Source organism: Tubulanus polymorphus, chromosome 12, assembly GCF_964204645.1.
Source record: "Tubulanus polymorphus chromosome 12, tnTubPoly1.2, whole genome shotgun sequence".
NCBI classification, from domain to species: Eukaryota; Metazoa; Nemertea; class Palaeonemertea; order Tubulaniformes; family Tubulanidae; genus Tubulanus; species Tubulanus polymorphus.
In genome coordinates, this window is record NC_134036.1 from 6184949 (window position 1) to 6204529 (window position 19581).

Genomic DNA, 19581 nt, shown 5'->3' on the forward strand with positions numbered 1-19581 from the left:
TCTACTTCAACCCAGACTCAAGTCTAGGATATCGAGTGACAGCCAAACCGGGCCCCAGGACCGGGCCGGCTGGCTACACGATGTGCTCAACGTCATGATGAAGCAAACATCCGAAGAACTCTTTCTTCGACCATGGAGGCAATGAAGTTGCAGACCAGCTTAGAGGCAAAAGTGAATCGAAGTCGGTCACAAGTTGACAATTTTTTTTAAATTAGACCAGTTGAAGACTGTATCATCTACCCAATCGCCAAATCTCATAATTCCCCAAATTTCTTATAACTTCGATTCCAAATTTGCAATTCCACATTAGCTTCTCCCAGAAATTCTACATTTTTCGCAGGCATCAAATAATTTATTAAAGTTAATTTTCTTGTTTAGAACTACCCTTTGTAGTAACCACAATCTCCGAACCAGGAAGCGTACATTTGATAACATGAGCCATTACGTGAAATAGTCATAACCGTCATTAGATATTCTATTCGCTATAACCAGGTTTAATCGACTTTGACCGATCAGGACTTTGAAATATAGGTCTATTTACAAAATGAAGCGATCAAGTCACCGTAACGACTGTAGAACACGACTAACTAATAAAATCGATATTTGGCTCTCATTTGAGATTCACAAAAAGTAAATTATATTTTATATTCAAAAATACCAACGAATAATTCTGTCATTGTTGGATGATGAATTTTTTAAAGATTAATCGCATCCGATTGAATTTAAAATTCTATAAAAACTAATCTTAAAAACTGTTCGATTGAGAATGGTTGCAATAAATCGATACAAGATACGACAACCCTTCGCAATCCTTCGCTCAACTCCCCATTCGTTTGGTACTTTTAAGTGCATAGTCCGCTTCCTTCATTAATTATTTGATCTCCTCTCAGGTATAATAGGACGGTCCCATGGTCCCTCAGTCATGTACTGCAGAGCGATTCGTTAGATTGGTTATAGAAACGATCTGAAATTCTAAGCAATGACTGTGCAACTGTCCTCAGAATGATCCAGGATGATATGATATTGAAAACCCCAGACAAATTGACTATAGTGGAATTTACAAGTGGTTGATGATAGTGATGTTTATTTGTGTTATATTTTCTTTTTACAATATTAGATCATAATTAAATACATTATTATAATAATTCAAATAATAACTAATATCTATATTGTAAGCAATGACTGTGCAACTGTCCTCAGGATGATCCAGGATGATATGATATAGAAACCCCAGACAAATTGACTTTAGTGGAATTTACAAGTGATATTTATTTGTGTTGTATTTTCTTTTTACAATATTAGAAGATAATTAAATACAGTATCATAATAATTCAAATAATAATTAATATTTTGTCAAATAGGGAAGTTTTCAGTTACCAGGCACCATTTTAAGGCGGTCTCGCGGGTCCCGTATATTTGGACAGATTTTAACATTTTCTAAACTAAAACTTTTAGCGCGGTTTATTGTCGTCCATTCCTCTTTTGGCTCATAGTTTAAACTTATGAATCGTTAGAAAGGTGACAATTTTCTGATGGTGTTAAATTCATTTTTCTCGGCTGCAGCAATAGGATATAGTTACAGTTTAAAAAATATACGTCACTTTTAGGGATAAAAACTGTTTTGAGATACAATGTAGAGTTTTTCATTGAAGATAAAGTTTTATCTAAGGATTTGGTTGATACTGCTTTCGTAAAAAATATATTCATAGAAACGCGCGTGGCAACCGGTTGAGTCAAGAGCAAAGCGCACGCGAGTGGTTTACCGTCGATTTTCTGCATACGCGTATTACGCTATTTTTATGGCAATTTTCTAGATTTTAAATATTTTCTAGATTAAAATCAGGGGCAGGTTGCATAGTCATGGGTTAGACTTAAGACCAGTCTAAAACCAACTAAGTTCTATAGCCAATCCAACAACTTAAGACCAGTCTCACGACTGTGCAGCTGGCCCCAGATACTATGCATTAGGATTGGACCTAGTCCAGAAAGAAATGTCAAGAAACTTGTCTCATCTGACCTCGAATGTTCAATCGTCGAGCGTTAAACATCGGACCATGGACGTATAAACTAGTTTAGTTTATATCTAGTTTATACGTCAATGATCGGACCGAGCTCAGTGTCGATCAGAGAATAGCGGATAACTGCTTCTAGGTGACACGACACAAAGACGCAGTCTCTCAATAAAATCAAGGCAATTTGATACTACGTATCTATGTCCCCGCGATAGCCAGTAGGGAACGAATGACCCCTGAAGACACTGATCTTTGGTATAGAAAAATGATGAGTGAATCCAGGGATAACCATACTATGAAATATCATTTTCCTGCTATGAATGGTCATTTAAGAATTGAGTTTACAGGGTTTTAGGGAAAAGACGTCTACCAACCTTGACCTTTGACCCTAGAACTCCAAAATCACTAATGCACATCCTCTCCCCAGGGGTAATCATACTATGAAATATCATAGTCCTGCTATCGACGGTTCTTCAATCACGTTCACGAAGTTTCATGTGAATGACGTGTAGTGACCTTGACCTTTGGCCTTTGGACCCCAGATTAAATAGGGCACATCCTCTCCCTAAGGGTAATCATACTACGTAATATCATAGTCCTGCTATCGACGGTTCTTCTTGAATGACGTTCACAAGGTTTCACATGAATGACGTGTAGTGACCTTGATCTTTACGAATGCACTCGTGCGCGCTTTGCGCTTGACTGAACCGGTGGCCACGCGCGTTTCTATGAAGATATTTTTACGAATGCAGTATAAACAAAATCCTCAGATAAACCTCTATCTTCAATGAAAAATTCTACATTGTATCTCAAACCATGAAAAAGTTAATGTCAATAACACAAAATTACCAGTCTTTTTGAGGCGCATTCCTTAAAGTGACGTTTATTTTTTAAACTGAAACTGTATACGATTGTTGCAGCCGAGAAAAATAAAATAAACGCCATCAGAAAATAGAAATTGTCACCTTTCTAACGATTCATAAGTTTTAATTTTGCGCCAAAAGAGGGATGGACTACAATTAATCGCGCTAAAAGTTTTAGTTTAAAAATGTTAAAGTCTTTCCAACAATGTGGGACCCGCGGGACCGCCTCAAAATGGCGCCTGGTAACTGGAAACTTCCCTATTGTTTTCTTTTGCGATACAATCATAATTGATTACATTCTCACAATAATTCTAATAGAAATTACTTTTTTCGTCAAATTTTTTCTTCTTAACTTTTAGTCTTTTTTTTTCTTTTACGATATACTACGTAATAGAATGAATGAGAGTCTCATTCCATAAACAGGTCATAAAAAGATACATTCTTTCACTTTTAAAAAATCCACATATTTTTACTATCTATGGATTGAATCCCGAATGAAACGTGTTATATCGTGTTTGATTAAAACCGGGTTTCTATTGTGTACGAGTGAGTACAGTGTTTATATGGTGAACTTGCAGTGAGTGCTGGTTATTGCTGATATCGCAGTGACAGATAACTACAGTGTTACTGCCACATACTTTATGTATCTCACATGTCGCACTGTCTGTAGAGTTCAATAATATACGCGGGTGATCTATGAACCCCTCATCATTATATCTCATACTAATCACGACTCCTCTGTTAGACATAGAGTTTACCGACAGTAATACATGTTTGTCATTGATAACACACGGGTGTCCCACAAATGGATTGAATGTTAGTCCGCAATCTTTCACATCGATGAAACTGATCAATTCCGCATCAGCTGTTAGATAGAGTAATCTGTATGATTTATTACAATATACAAACATGCGTCCCCGTGCGTCGACATCTAAACAGTTGATAGATTTGTACTCTCCGTCCGGGAGCTGATATTTCTTACCTCGGTTTCTATCAATCAGACTATTTACAGGGTTTTCTAGTAAACGTAAAACATGAACCTCTCTAAATGACTGTATGTAGATATTGTGACCGCGGATGACTAGTGTTCCACATCCAGATAGAAGAATATCAGTGATTTCTTCCTCTAACACTTTGTCCTGATCTTTATATTTTCTCAGGCAGAATTTCTCGTTTTTAATCACGAGCACAAACAGGTGATCGTTACTATCAGTATCGAGTCCCAGTACACAATCACCACCATCACATTTTACATATCTCTTCATTACATTATTATCATCCATGTAATATACACCACTGGACTCCCCGTACTGCGCGCATATTATACGTGGCTGTCGACCAGTCTGCTCACCAGGTAATGACGTCCCTAGACTGGGTCTGAAGTCTGTCTGAACCTGTTTACTGATCGTTAATGAATCAATGACGACACCAATCAAACTCTCCACTTCATCCACTCTCCTTTTGACGTCATCAGTAGATCTCTCCACTTTATCCATTCTCCCTATGACATCACTAATAGTTTTCCCTGTGACGTCATCGATAGCGTTGTTCAGTTTAACTTCTAATGCTGCAAGTTGTTGCTTAATACAGAACCGGTTCAGTCTCTCTTCAAGTTGTTGTTCAGTACAGAACCGGTTCAGCCTCTCTTCAAGTTGTTGCTCAGTACAGAACCGATTCAGCCTCTCTTCAAGTTGTTGCTCAGTACAGAACCGATTCAGCCTCTCTTCAAGATGTTGCTCAGTACAGCATCGGTTCAGTCTCTCTTCAAGTTGTTGCTCAGTACAGAACCGGTTCAGCCTCTCTTCAAGATGTTGCTCAGTACAGCATCGGTTCAGTCTTTCTTCAAGTTGTTGCTCAGTACAGAACCGGTTCAGCCTCTCTTCAAGGTGTTGCTCAGTACAGCATCGGTTCAGTCTCTCTTCAAGTTGTTGTTCAGTACAGAACCGATTCAGCCTCTCTTCAACTGTGCCTATTGTGCGTTTCAATTGAGAGAATTTATTCTCTAAATTACCTTGTAACCGTTTGACATTGTCAATTAGGTAATGATGACGTTGATCAATGTTTGATTGAACTGTTCGCGCTTCACTGATCGGTACAGTGTTCACTCTAAACACGTATTCGTTCCCGTGACGACTAGCACCGATCACAAGACCCGAGCCTATTGATTGCGGTGATCGTTGAAGTCGCGATTTGTAGATTTCACACATTTCTTCATTTTCACATTTAACGATAAAGACGTGATTCTGAGGTTGATGATTGAACGGAATGGAATGATTCGGTATCTCCACACGAGGGGGCGCATCTCTCCATTCCAATTTCACCTGAAATAGAAAATGACATTTTTATTTGACTGTCACCTCGCCGTGGTCACCCGTCTATCACACGCGGGTGATGATGAAAATGAAGATGAAAATGACAGATTCTTACCTCATCAAACGGCATCATCTGCACTGCTATTGCGTGACTAGTAAAGATGGTGTTTAGTTTTTGTTTCAATAGCAGCCTCTAATTCTTCACACCACAGAGTTATATCAAGTTGTAATGAATTTCCATCCGCAGTTATTCGATCAGATTCCAAATTAAACAACGGCTGATAAAAGTAATTTTGTATCGTTCTGTACTCATTATCCTGATCGGACCAAACGTTAACGCGACGTCCTTTGAAAGAAACTGAAATCTCGAAACGATCCGGATTACTTGTAGCCATGTTGACCCTCATTAATTAACACCGGAAATGAACTGAATGCGGTTTGGGCGTAGAACAGTCAGGTGATATTAGTCCAAGGGTTCTGGTTTGCCTTCTCTTAATAGTAACTGTACAAAAGACGGGCGCGGCAAGAACCAGTTCTTACGCCATTTTACCGTTTGATAAATAGGTCGTCGTCAATAGATACAGACATAATACAAACAATCAGGTTTCTGATTGCCGATTGCCGATTGTCGACTTCGGAAAATTACTTCGCGTGCCTCCTTCTATCGATCTGCGCGTATTAATACTTTTCTCAGTTGAAATGTTGGACCACAGATCTACTTTTACATGTTCTGGAGTTGAGCCAATTGACTTTGACCGATCAGGACTTTGAAATATAGGTCTATTTACAAAATGAAGCGATCAAGTCACCGTAACGACTGTAGAACACGACTAACTAATAAAATCGATATTTGGCTCTCATTTGAGATTCACAAAAAGTAAATTATATTTTATATTAAGAATATCAACGAATAATTTTGTCATTGTTTGATGATAAATTTCTTAAAGATTAATAGCATCCGATTGAATTTAAAATTCTAGAAAAACTAATTATCAAAACTGTTCGATCGGAATTGTTGCAATAAATCGTTACAAGACGCGACAACCCTTCGCAATCCTTCGCTCAACTCCTCATTCGTCTGGTACTTTTAAGTGGACGGTCTATAAGTCCGCTTCCTTCATTAATTATTTGATCTCCTCTCAGGTATAATAGGGCGGTGACATGGTCCCTCAGTCCTGTATTGCAGGGCGATTCGTCAGATTGGATATAGAAACGATGTGAAATTCTAAGCAATGACTGTACAACTGTCCTCAGGATAATCCAGGATGATATGATATAGAAAACCCCAGAAAACTGACTCTAGTGGAATTTACAAGTGGTTGATGAATAGGGAAGTTTTCAGTTACCAGGCACCATTTTGTGGCGGTCCCGCAGTCGCGCATTGTTGGACAGATTTTAACATTTCTTAAACTAAAACTTTTAGCGCGATTAATTGTCGTCCATCCCTCTTTTGGCACAAAATTAAAACTTATGAATGGTTAGTAAGGTGACAATTTCTTTGTTTTGATGGTGTTTATTTTATTTTTCTCGGCTGCAACAATCGAACACAGTTACAGTTTAAAAAAAGATACGTCACTTTTAGGGAGGCGACTCAAAAAATTGGTAATTTTGTGTTATTGACTGTAACTTTTTCATATTTAGAGATAAAATGTAGAATTTTTCATTGAAGACAAAGTTTTATCTGAGGATTTGGTTGATACTGCATTCGTAACAATATGTTCATAGAAACGCGCGTGGCCACCGGTTGAGTCAAGAGCAAAGCGCGCACGAGTGGTTGACCGTTCTGTATACGCGTATTACGCTATTTTCATGGAAATTTTCTAGATTCTAAATATTTTCAAGATTAAAATCAGATACTATTCGTTAGGATTGGACCTAGTCCAGAAAGAAATGTCAAGAAACTTGTCTTATCCGACCTAGAATGTTCAATCGTCGAACGTTAAACATGGGACCGAGCGCAGTGTCGGTCAGAGAATAGAGGATAACACTGCTAGGTGACACGACAAAGATGCAGTCTTTCAATAAAAACAAGCGGTCGTTGTGAACATCAAACATCGTTGCAAATCTAATTACGCTGGGGAGACACCAAGTACCCTTAATTCAACATGGAAACAATCAAAGGATGATTCTAATAAAAAAAATCTTTAGAATTGTAAAAATTTCCATGAAATTGGCTTAGAACGGGTATGCAGAAAATCGACGGTCAACAACTCGTGCGCACTATGCGCTTGACTGAACCGGTGGCCACGCGCGTTTCTATGAAGATATACTTACGAATGATGTATCAACAAAATCCTCAGATAAAACTCTATCTTCAATGAAAAATTCTACATTGTATCTCAAACCATGAAAAAGTTACAGTCAATAACACAAAATTACCAATCTTTTTGAGGCGCATTCATTAACGTGACGTATATTATTAAACTGTAACTGTATTCGATTGTTGCAGCCGAGAAAAATAAAATAAACGCCATCATAAAATGGAAATTGTCACCTTTCTAAAGATTCATAAGTTTTAATTTTGTGCCAAAAGAGGGATGGACGACAATTAATCGCGCTAAAAGTTTTAGTTTAAAAAATGTTAAAATCTTTCCAACAATGCGGGACCGCCTCAAAATGGCGCCTGGTAACTGGAAACTTCCCTATTGTTTTCTTTTGCGATACAATCATAATTGATTACATTCTCACAACAATTCTAATAGTAATGACTTCTTTCGTCAAATTCTTTCTTCTTAACTTTTAGTGTTTTTTTTTCTTTTATGATATATTACATAATAGAATGAATGAAATTCACATTCCATAAAAAGGTCATAAAAAGATACATTATCTCACTTTTAGAAAATCCACATATTTCAACTATGTATGGATTGAATCTTTGATGAAACGTGTTATATCGTGTTTGATTAAAACTGGTTTTATGCTGCACGAGTGAGAACAGTGTTTATATTATAAACTGTCAGTGAGTCCAGTTCATTGCTGTTATCCCAGTGATGGATAACTACAGTGTTACTGTCACACACTTTATATATCTCACATGTCATACTGTCTGTAGAGTTCAATACTATACGCGGGTGATCTATAAACCCCTCATTATTATATCTCATACTAATCACGACTCCTTTGTTACCAGTCCCAGAGTTTACCGATAGTAATACATGTTTATCATTGATAACACACGGTTGTCCCACAAGTGGGTTAAATGTTAGTCCGCAAACTCCCACATTGATAAAACTGACGAGCTCCGCATCAGCTGTTAGATAGAGTAATCTATCTGATTTATCACAGTATACAAACATGCGTCCCCGTGTGTCGACATCTAAACATTTGATATTACGATATTCTCCATCCGGGAGCTGATATTTTTTCACACGGTTTCTATCAATCAAACTGTTTACAGGGTTTTCTAGTAAACGTAAAAACACGAACGTCTCTACCTGACTGGATGTAGATATTGTCACCGCGAATTAGTAGGCCTCCATATCCAGACACAATATCAGTGACATGTTCCTCCAACACTTTGTCCTGATCTTTATATTTTCTCAGGTAGTATTCCTCGTTTTTAATCAAGAGCACAAACAGGTGACCGTTACTATCAGTATCGAGTCCTCGCACACAATCACCATCCTCATAAACTATATATCTCTTCATTACGTTATCATCCATGTAATATATATCACTGATCTCCCCCCAACTCGCGCACTACGCCCATATTATACGTGACTGTTGACCCGTCTGCTCACCAGGTAATGACGTCACTAGGTCAAGTGAGAAGCCTGTCTGAACTTGTTTACTGATCGTTAATGAATCAATGACGACACCAATCGAATTCTCCACTTCATCCACTCTCCCTATGACGTCATAAGTAGATCTCTCCACTTTATCAATTCTCCCTATGACGTCATCAGTAGAACTCTCCACTTTATCAACTCTCCATATGACATCACTGATAGTTCTCCCTGTGACGTCATCGATAGCGTTGTTCAGTTTAACTTCTAATGCTGCAAGTTGTTGTACAGAAAAGAACCGGTTCAGCCTCTCTTCAAATTGTTGTTCAGTACAGAACCGGTTCAGCCTCTCTTCAAGTTGTTGTTCAGTACAGCACCGGTTCAGCCTCTCTGCAACTGTGTCTATAGTGCGTTTCAATTGAGAGAATTGATTTTTTAAATTATCATGAAACAGTTTGACATTGTCAATTAGGGGATTAAGACGTTGATCAATGTCTGGTTGAACTGTTCGCGCTTCACTGATCGGTACAGTGTTCACTCTAAACACGTATTCGTTTCCGTGACGACTAGCACCGATCACAAGACCCGAACCTATTGATTGCGGAGATTGTTGAAGTCGCGATTTGTAGATTTCAGACATTTCTTTTCATTTTCACATTTAACGATAAACACGTGATTCTGAGGTTGATGATTGAACGGGATTGGATGAGGCGGTATCTCCAAACCAGAGGGTGCATCTCTCCATTCTAATTTCACCTGAAATATAAACCGATTTTTTCTATATGACTCTCACCTCGCAGTGGTCACCCGTCTAGTATCACACGCGGATGATGGTGAAACTGAAGATGACATTAACAGATTCTTACCTCATCAAACGGCATCATCTGCACTGCTATAACGTGACTTGTATAGATGGATTTTAGTTCGTGTTTAATAGCAGCCTCTAATTCTTCACACCACAGAGTTATATGAAGTTGTAATATATTTTCATCTGCAGTTATTCGATCCGATTCCAAATTAAACAACGGCTGATAGAATTAATTTTGTATCGTTCTGTACTCATTATCCTGATCGGACCAAACGTTAACGCGACGCCCTTTGAAAGGTACAGAAATCTCAAAACGATCAGGATTACTTGTAGCCATGTTGACCGTCAGTAATTAACACCAGCAATGAACTGAACGCGGTTTGGGCGTAGGATAGTCAGGTGATTTTGTCCCAGGGTCTGATTCTAATCGCGGTGACCGGTATTTGAATTACGGACCTGATTATCAGATTTAGTAACACAGTTTAATGTCTCTGATAAATATTATAGACACATATAAAATGGTTTCTCTATGAACTAGATAATCTCAGTAATCAACACAGGTGTTTTATAAGATCAGTTGTGATATGTCCAGGGTCTGAATCTAATCGGTCTTTAGACCCCTCTTCGGATCTCCTGACGCAGTTTGTTTGTCGAAATACTTTGAACAGACACAAATAAAATTGATAACAAGAGTTCCAAGTTCACCGTGCCCACTTGGAAAGTCGTCTGAAGTTTCGAGCCCCTTTCCTAACTACCGATATGTCCATGGGAACTAGGACTAGTATCTAAACGCCTCGGCGGAGCCACTCCCAGAAGTCGCCAAACTCAGGCCAAGAAAACCATCAACTGACATCCGTATGACCCGTACTTTCCTGTTCCAAATCATACAGTCGGGCTCTGAGCTATCAGTCGGGTGGACGGCCGTGAAGGTTCCTGTCCGTGGGGTTCGAATCCCGGTGCAGCTTGAATGTTGTCAGTTTAGATGTAAACGGAACGCTTTAAACGCGTTTGAAACTCACTTTTAATTTTCCCCTGAAGATAAATTCCAGTCGCGATGGAAAGTTTGGACGCAGACGCCGCGGTTAAAAACGGGAGACATTTGATGAATCAAATTTGAATAAGACAAGCGTCAAGTGATGAATTAACATTTTGGATCATTTTTCAAATTATCTATACGCAAAACTTTGTTATCACGAATTTCTTTCAACGACTTTTACGAATATGTCTAGAATCAAGTGCGCGATTGTGAGTGTGTAATTGAACTATGGAACATTAATGTATGAATGTCTCGAACGGTTGAACCGGTTATGAGCGGGCGACATAATCTGTTTTACATTTCATCATCAGGTTTATTGAATAAATCAATAAACGTATCAAACTTAAATCTTTTAAAACTGAATCAACATCATCGGACGACTCTGACCAACCGTTTCTGTCCGCGGCAAGGTCTGCGATGCTCCGTAGGGACAGGTGGTTATTGTAATCTCCTAACAGATGTTGAATATGTTTCAGGAGAAGCGCTTTCTGCCGAGACATCGATTACCGTGTTGTGACACGCAGAGGGCATATTCCTTCTGGCTCCTCTTCTGGCAGAAGTAGAATGTGGCCAAGGTTTCATGGCTGTCTAGATCGAACTTGCTCGATCAGCAGCCTCGTTTTAGTCACCTAGTGGGCCTGGTCATTTGATATTGCAACAATACAATGTAAATTTAGTTTGTCAAACTCGAAGTATCGACTGAACTCAAACACAATTTACTGGTCACAAGTTAAATCCAGTTAAGCGGCGTGTTAGGGGGTCTACTTTATCTGTGTTTGTTGTAACGAGGTTCTATCCTTTTGAATAACCTTAAACCCCACCTAACCTAAGTTACCTATGAAACAAACAGTTGAAATGTTTACTCACCAATTCAGGAATGGATTTTCACCACGGGTACATTTTCCCGGGAGATGTAACATCCAAGTTAACAGTACTCACTTCCCTGAAGTCGTCAATATCAGACCAGGTTGGTTTAAAGTCCACTATGTATCGTTTTGGTATAGTCAGTACGCAATGATGTATGTCAGCAATCAGGTCTTGAGGAAGAAGGGATGTATCTGAAAAATGAAACGCAAAAATCAACTAGAAAATAGACCTGTTGATTTAACGCAATACGTTTACATTCTATTACCCAGTAATAAACAATTTACAACAAATCTACTCACTCACCACGAATATATTTCAGTGTAGAGCATCATGGATTATCTAGAAAGGTCTCGAATCAGTTTTAGTTTCGTCAACCTTCAGGTATCGGCATCATTCAGATCACGTGTAGGAAAGGCTGCATCTGAAATGTAACTCAAAAAACAACATTAGAACTGTTGATTTGACGCAATACATGCACATTCTATTACGGTACCCGATATTAAACCACAACAATCAATTCACTCGCCAAAAAATTATTTCATGCGTGTGTGTGTGTGTGTGTGTGCGTGCGTGCGTGCGTGCGTGCGTGCGTGCGTGCGTACGTGCGTGCGTGCGTGTGTGTATAATGTTTCTTTTAATTCAGAATTAGAACGTTTCATGTATTCAATTGAGGTTGCTTTTTCCAGATCAGCGATTCTTCACGTTCTCATCGGGATCTGTTTGCTGCCGATACCTGGAGGTTGACGAGACCACCACTGATTCATTCGTGACCTTGTTCGATATTCCATGATATGTGAACGACAATAATGTCCTGACAGACGAAGTCCCAGCAGATAAATCCTTATATCGTTCTTACTACATCACGAGTATCCGGGTATAGCCCTCTTACGATATCCTCCAACATTAACTAATATACAGGCGGTGCTCAGAAAATCGCAAAATGAGTTCTTTTTAGATAAGTTTTGATAAATAAAATAATTTTGACAATTATAGCGCAGTGTCAATGACCTTGAAAATCGCTTCATTCGAAAATATTCGATGTCACCGGACATGATTACAGATTATACAACGCCCAGTTATAAAATGTTAGACCATTAGTGAATGGAGCTACGGTTCGAACCCCGTGTTATGTGCGGTCCACTTTGGGAAGAAAATTATTTCAATTTCGGCACCAAATACAATCCTCGGGATGCACCAAGCACAATCCTCGGGAGGCACCAAACACAACCCTCAGGAGACACCAAACACAACCTTCAGGAGACACCAAACACAACCCTCAGGAGGCGCCAAACACAATCCTGATGGTATTTCTTTGAAACTAATTCTACGTTCATAACTATTTCTTCTAGCTACTTGGATTTCATAAAACTTCACGTCCTATATATTTACTGGACGCTTACCTCGGTTTGGGTTGGGTTGATGAGTTGAAGCACTCGGGCAGAAATACATCCAGGATGATTGATGGAGAATTGTGTGCTGACCTCTGTACCGCGGTTTTTAAACGCTGGTTTATGTTTAAACATCCTTTCAGTAAGTGACCCCCGAACCGTGACATAAAAAACAATTTATGCGCAGAATTATTTCTTTGAAACGAATGAGCAGTGATCTTGTTAACCGTCACAGCTGGTGCTACGGCCTATTTTTATGTCTTTTACGCTAGACTATCGGTTTCTAGCTCATTTAAAGAGAAAAATGTCAGGGGTACTGCCACGGGGGACGGTGACGCCTGGACAAAATGTTTTGCAAAAATGGTAAATATCATTTGATTGCCTGAATAGGAGGATAGAGACAGCAGGTTGATAATAACGGCGTTATAGCCACATTTCCATAACGGATCCGTGGTTTTTTATTCGTTTTTTTGAAACAGATCCAACAACCGGCTAAGTGTGGCAGATGCCTCCCTCCTGGAATTTTCGAAACGTGGCCCATTTGCAAATATCGTCCTAGTGAACTGCCACTTTTCAGGATACTCTTACCCCTCCCCCCTCAAAAAAAATCAAAAAAAGAAAAAGAAAAGGCAGACACCATTTCGATACAGACGCCTGAGAGCAAGACTGGAAATCAAGGTAAGGAGTTCTATTCTGGGAATTTTGTTTCAAAATGAATGGTAATTTTGTTTACCGTTATTATTATCATTAGAAAAGCGTCTTTTGACGTCGTCCAATCGTATTACTCGTGATTTTTATTATGGTTTTCTGACCGCACGGCAGAAAACCCTAACGTATTCCTCGTGATTATTTCATAACCGTTCATTCTGTTATGAATACTTATTTCTCAAAATTAGCATATTAAATTATTCCGAGGTCAGAAAACCCGTTATCAGTTATTTGCCGTTTAATTTGTCGATATAGATATTGATATGAACGCTGTATACGCGGTGATAGCTGTGTAAGCGGCGCGTGTAAGTATTATTGCTCGAGTTATTGATCTCCGTTAAAGAAAAAAGCTTTCACCTTTTTTCTTTATACGTGTTGTTGTTTAATGCAGCGGCGTAGGGATACGCACCTTATCGGCCGATGTATCCACAACGTAAATTAAAAGAATTGGATTTATATTTGCCGCCTTTCGTAGGATTGGCCTAAGACATTTAACAGCACACTTTCAAAAACTGATCGTCTATACGTGTTCAGTACTTCGCCTGCGGTATTTTTCTATATTGAAAATGAACTACAAACACCAAACATTAGACATTTTACCGGCAAACTTACCGGCAGCGGCAGCAGTAGCGGTGGCGGCAGCGGCAACAGTAGTACCAGGCTACAGAACAATACTCGCGATCCATGATTTCATGATTTCAAGTTAAAATGGTAATTGAATAGTTAATAACTAATCTTTTTATAAATAGTTCCTCTTTTTTTGACCTATGTTTACGATCTTCACTCGGTAGATGGGCTGACGTTTACCGTCTTTGTACCAAAAAGTTCATTCTAATGGCCCGGTTCGAGATGGTTTGGTTTTAGATCGTTTTTATCGGTTTCTTCCATTAATTTTTTTCTTAAATTTTAGCTAATTTAGTTAATATCAATCGCCGCCGAACGGTTCTGGTAAATGTATATGAATAATTCCAATTCAGTTTTTGAGGAATCGCTTTAAATTAAGAATTCACATTTAGAATTCTCGTTTAATCGGCAATTATTGATAAACTTGTATCGGAATCGTTCGTTTTTCAATCTATTTTGATTTTCACTCGCGAATACCTGCTATATACGCGCCGACCCGTAGATATAGTGTCTACAATCGCCTTCGTTCGATAAAGAGACGCGTGACATTATCTAGGTCACTGCGGATCGAATCGGGTTTGACGACATGATTTAACTTCCATAGACGTATATACAGACTTGTATACAGACTCTTTTAACCGTTGACCACTAGGAGTACATGGGTAAAGGGAGATCGACTATTCGCAAAAATTCAAACCGAAAGATAAATTTTCTGCAGTACCGCTATCGAAAACAAACGTTTCGATAGATAGGCCACGGCATCTTTGTCGACTGTCTCTTTCAAAGCGGATCGATTTAATATGAATTGAACTATCAGACGTTTGAGAAGACATTTTCGTGGATTTATATAGTATGCATTTTGTGAGGAAGGCAATTGTCGATGTTGTGTTTTGGAGGAATACATTCGCTTACAGTTATGAAACCGAGCGCATTGGTGTCGGGTGAAAATGGTTCGTACCTCGAAGCGACACGAACAGGTAAGCATTCGTTTCTCAGTCGAGGATAAAGTCGAAAAGTGGCCTTTAAAACCCAGTCAATGGCAATGTTACATGGGGAGTGGCAGTAAAAACCTCGCTGCATGGGCAAGGTCACTTCATTGGTGACTGACCTACTTACCTTTTTGTCCGCTAGATGGCGAACTAGTCGATGGTGGCTGCTCTAACTGCACTGTGGCGTGCTTTGTACTGTCTTACAGTCGTTGAGATGCCCAAACAGTGATAGATGGCGGAATTTTCGGAAAATGTTTTTTCTTTTCAAAAATCGTTTTTTTTGGACTTCAGGCACTTTTTCTAAATACAGCATGAAGTGGGTTTTAATGTTAATCGATTGGTTTCAGTTAGAATGACTATAAAACTAGACGTCCTAAATCTAAGCCATGACTATGGAAACGGTCCCTGAATTTTTCATTTTTCTTTTGGTGGGAGTGACCATCGACGTTGTAGATGCTCGAAATATGTTTTCATGCGGGGCCTCGTAATGATTTGTAATTATTTTCATTAACTAAATGTCAAGTACATCGCGTAAAGCATATGAAAACAACGGACCATTACATGAAATTGAGATATGATATTTTTACCCTAGAAAACGAGAAACCTAGAACCCTCCGCACATGGGCAGTTCGGGTTCCTGATCTGAATGATGACTATTGAGTGTTGAGTCTATATAAAATGAGCGACTTCCACACGACGTGAAAGTATTATTTCCCATTAAAATCATTGCAGATGTTGATACCTTAATAAAATCTAGATCGAGTAAATTCAGTAAAGTGAGGATGTATATTGTGAAAAACATACTATCAAAGGACTGAACTAAACATTTTTCAGAATAATGTCTAGTGTTATTCTATACGTTCTACATGACACGTTTCCACCATAAAATGAAATGGAAACATCGTTTGGACTGGAAACACCACCCGGTGTTGGGTAAGACTGGGGCTATTTATTTTTCCTTATGTTGCCTGCGTTTAGCTTTTTCGCGTATGGATTTCACATCGATAGTCAGTATTGTGTAAAGAAGGGGATTGAGGGACGAGTTGATCGGTAAGAAAAGAACCGCCAGCCAAGCCGCCACCTGATTCGGTATTTCTACCCGTAATACCGCGCAAAACTGAACGATAATTAACGGCAGCCAGCAAAATAAATTACAAAGATTTATCACCAAACTCCTGCGTGCCAAAATCAGTTCTGTGGGGTCGATTCTACCCGAACCAGACCTGCTTCCAGATACGAGTCTGAACATTTGAACATAAGTCCCCATTATCGTAGCGAGTATGAAAGAGTTGGATAATGAAAAAATAGCGAATGAATATTCCCAGGCGTTGACATCGATTGAAATCAAATTCATAGGTAAACAAACTCCAGTAGTGCCGTAGAAATTGTTTCCAAAGTAAGGGATAGGTATAAGAGGTAACAAGGCAATAGCACATAAAACAATCCAACATGTGCAACAAATAATGCACACATATCTAAGAGATGTAATCGGGCTTTCAGAAAATGGATTAACTATTTTTGAAAACCTATGACGCGTCATTATGAGCAAAAACATCAATGCACCTTCACACGAAATAGTGACCACGACTCCAGCAAGATGACAAAACAAACTGTCAGTCCATGATTCCGAATTGAGAAAGTAAATACCTTTATAAACATAATCAGCTCCTGCGATTGAAAACAAATACATAGACATCATAAAATCACACACAGCCACATTAATGATGATGATGTCTGAGGATTGTTTTGAGGAGGATAATCGAATGGCTTGAATTCGAAGAGAAATAACGATTCCATTAGCGATGAGACTGAATGAAGCGGTGACCCAAATGATAGCTCTTAGGACTGTGTTACCCATCAGGTCAGAACAGGAGGAAAAGTGATCAGCTTCAGGAAGGCACTGGTCAACATTCGGTGCCATGCAGCAAAATTTGTAAGCATCAGATCTTAGGGACACTAATGACGTCGAGGCAGTTACTGTAAAAACGGTCTAAACTTTCTGTGCACGACAGCGGTTTTCAGTATGTATCATGTATCCGTCTAGTTCAAAGATATATTCACACTGATTTCGTGCGCCGCTAGAAAACCAGCGAATAACTAATTTATAAATCACAATTACACAAAACCTTAAGTCTTATGATATAGGAAAAAACCTTGAAAAAACTTAAATTAGTAGATTACAAAGTTTAAGGATTGTGCAACGATTATCATGTTTGCCGCGAATGTGGAAAAATCGATTGGATTCATCGATGTATTTTTAGGAGCGGTAAAGTTTTATTTCTATCAGGGAAAACTCTTGAGACGATAGTGTCAGTATTCGGTCGATTAGTGATTAGATTCATTAGATTTGAAGATTTTAGACTAGCTCATTGCGTGCGATTCATATTCTTTCTCGTTTAAGGGAAGCAACCTTGCGCGCCCTGGAATTAAAACGTTTTTGCAAAATTATTTGATAATGGATATGGTTGTACGCATGTAATATGTAGATGTTCATTTTACTTATTTCTAGCTTTATGGCGACAGCGAAACTTTGATAGTTTTTCATTGCAATATGTATAATCGATACTATTGTTTGATGGGATCCATAGAATCTACATAATCTATTTCTGATTCGGAATAGCCGTCATTCGTGAAAATATGCTAGAATAAACTAAAAAAGATACAAATGTGGAATATGCACGGTGTCTGATATTGATTTTTGTTGTAAAAATCATACTTACGTTGAACATTTGACGCGGGTAGAATTGTAGGTTTAGAGCGCTGCGATTCAGACAGCGAGTGTATGACACGTGGATTGTGTTTACACAGAGGACAGCGTGCGCGCGGCAGCAAAATATGGCGAAAACTTTCTTTTGAAAATATTTCGTCCTAGTAATGATTTAAATTTGGTGGCTGAATCGGGCCACGCCGACATTTTTCGAGCACGAAAAATCTCAAAACAAAATTGATAGCGAGAAAACGAATATTAACGCGAGAAAACAAATATTAGCGCAAGAAAACAAATATTTAGCGCAAGAAAACAAAATAATATGTTTTCTCGAGCTAAATATTTGTTTTCTCGCGCTAATGTTTGTTTTGGCGACCCCTGGAAATGACCGTGAGTGCGTTGCAAGCCGCGGACGAAACGGCGTTTCCTATTGATCTGACATTTTTTAACTTCGAATCATAAACAGTAAACAAGCCAATCATTGATTCATTTACTAGCAGCTTTATTGGATCTAATTATGACACATGAGATGTAATTCATTGGATTAATTCGTTCGATAATCATCTGTTTTTAATCGATAAATAACTACTAAATGTGAACTGATAATTGCCATTTTAATTTATGTTATTCGTGGAATCGTACGAAATCGTGTATTGTATTCCCGGTTACTTACGCGCGTCTACAATGGCCACGGCACTGACCAAAATCACCGCAACAGCACACACACGAGTCAGCATTTTCGCGCCTAGAATTTTACTAATATTTGAATCCATGGAAATTACAATATCCGTGATAAGACGATGAGCAAAAATCCCACGATGAATCGAAAAAGTTTATTTCAAAATTATGAACATTCCGGGTGGTTTCCACCACCCATCTTCAGTCTAAAAAAATAATTTAAAAATTACCACCCGAAATATTTCTAATTTTGAAATGAGCTTTTTTAGATTCATTCATATATTGTGGGATTTTAACTCATGAATGATATCTATTAGCAATCACAAATTCTGATTATACAAAAGCTTTCAACTGGCTCTCAGTTAATGAACATTTCGTCAGGTAATGTACCAGGTTTAGAAAAATGCAGCTCTGCATATAACGGGTTTTCTGTATTTCTGGTTTGAATGCTGTTCCATAAGTTCATTCTTTTTTATCTATTGTATCGTATCGTCCTTGCAATCAAAAGGAAAGTACGTTGAAGCCCAAATTTATAGGGTGCATATATAAATAAAGGTTCCAGCGAGAAACATCAAACTAAAAGGTAAAGGAAACATTGCGCGGATATCCGTAACCGTTTGTTTACATAGAATAATCGCGGCTCGTTGTCGAAAATTAAAATGAAAACGTGATAGACATAATAAAGAGCTGAATTCCTGAAAAGGTATCGCATTGACTGGAAGGAGAACGGTGTTTTCACTCTCCGCATCCTCGTTTAGACCCTATCTTAATCCAAATACCATCCGGGCGAAATTGACAAAATCAGGACTCGCCATATTTTAGACAAGCGTCGCTAGAATCTATTCTTTTTATGAAATAGATGAA

General features: G+C 38.6%; 1 long non-coding RNA gene across 2 annotated transcripts in view; it reads left to right on the forward strand.

The window, feature by feature from the left end:
- Positions 1-14931: 14931 nt before the first annotated feature.
- LOC141914304 (uncharacterized) overlaps positions 14932-19581 on the forward strand; it is a 288650-nt gene continuing 284000 nt past the window's right edge. For both annotated transcript variants that reach the window (XR_012620762.1, XR_012620763.1), the window contains exon 1: positions 14932-15320. This is a non-coding gene — a long non-coding RNA (uncharacterized LOC141914304). The remainder of the gene's footprint in view (positions 15321-19581) is intronic.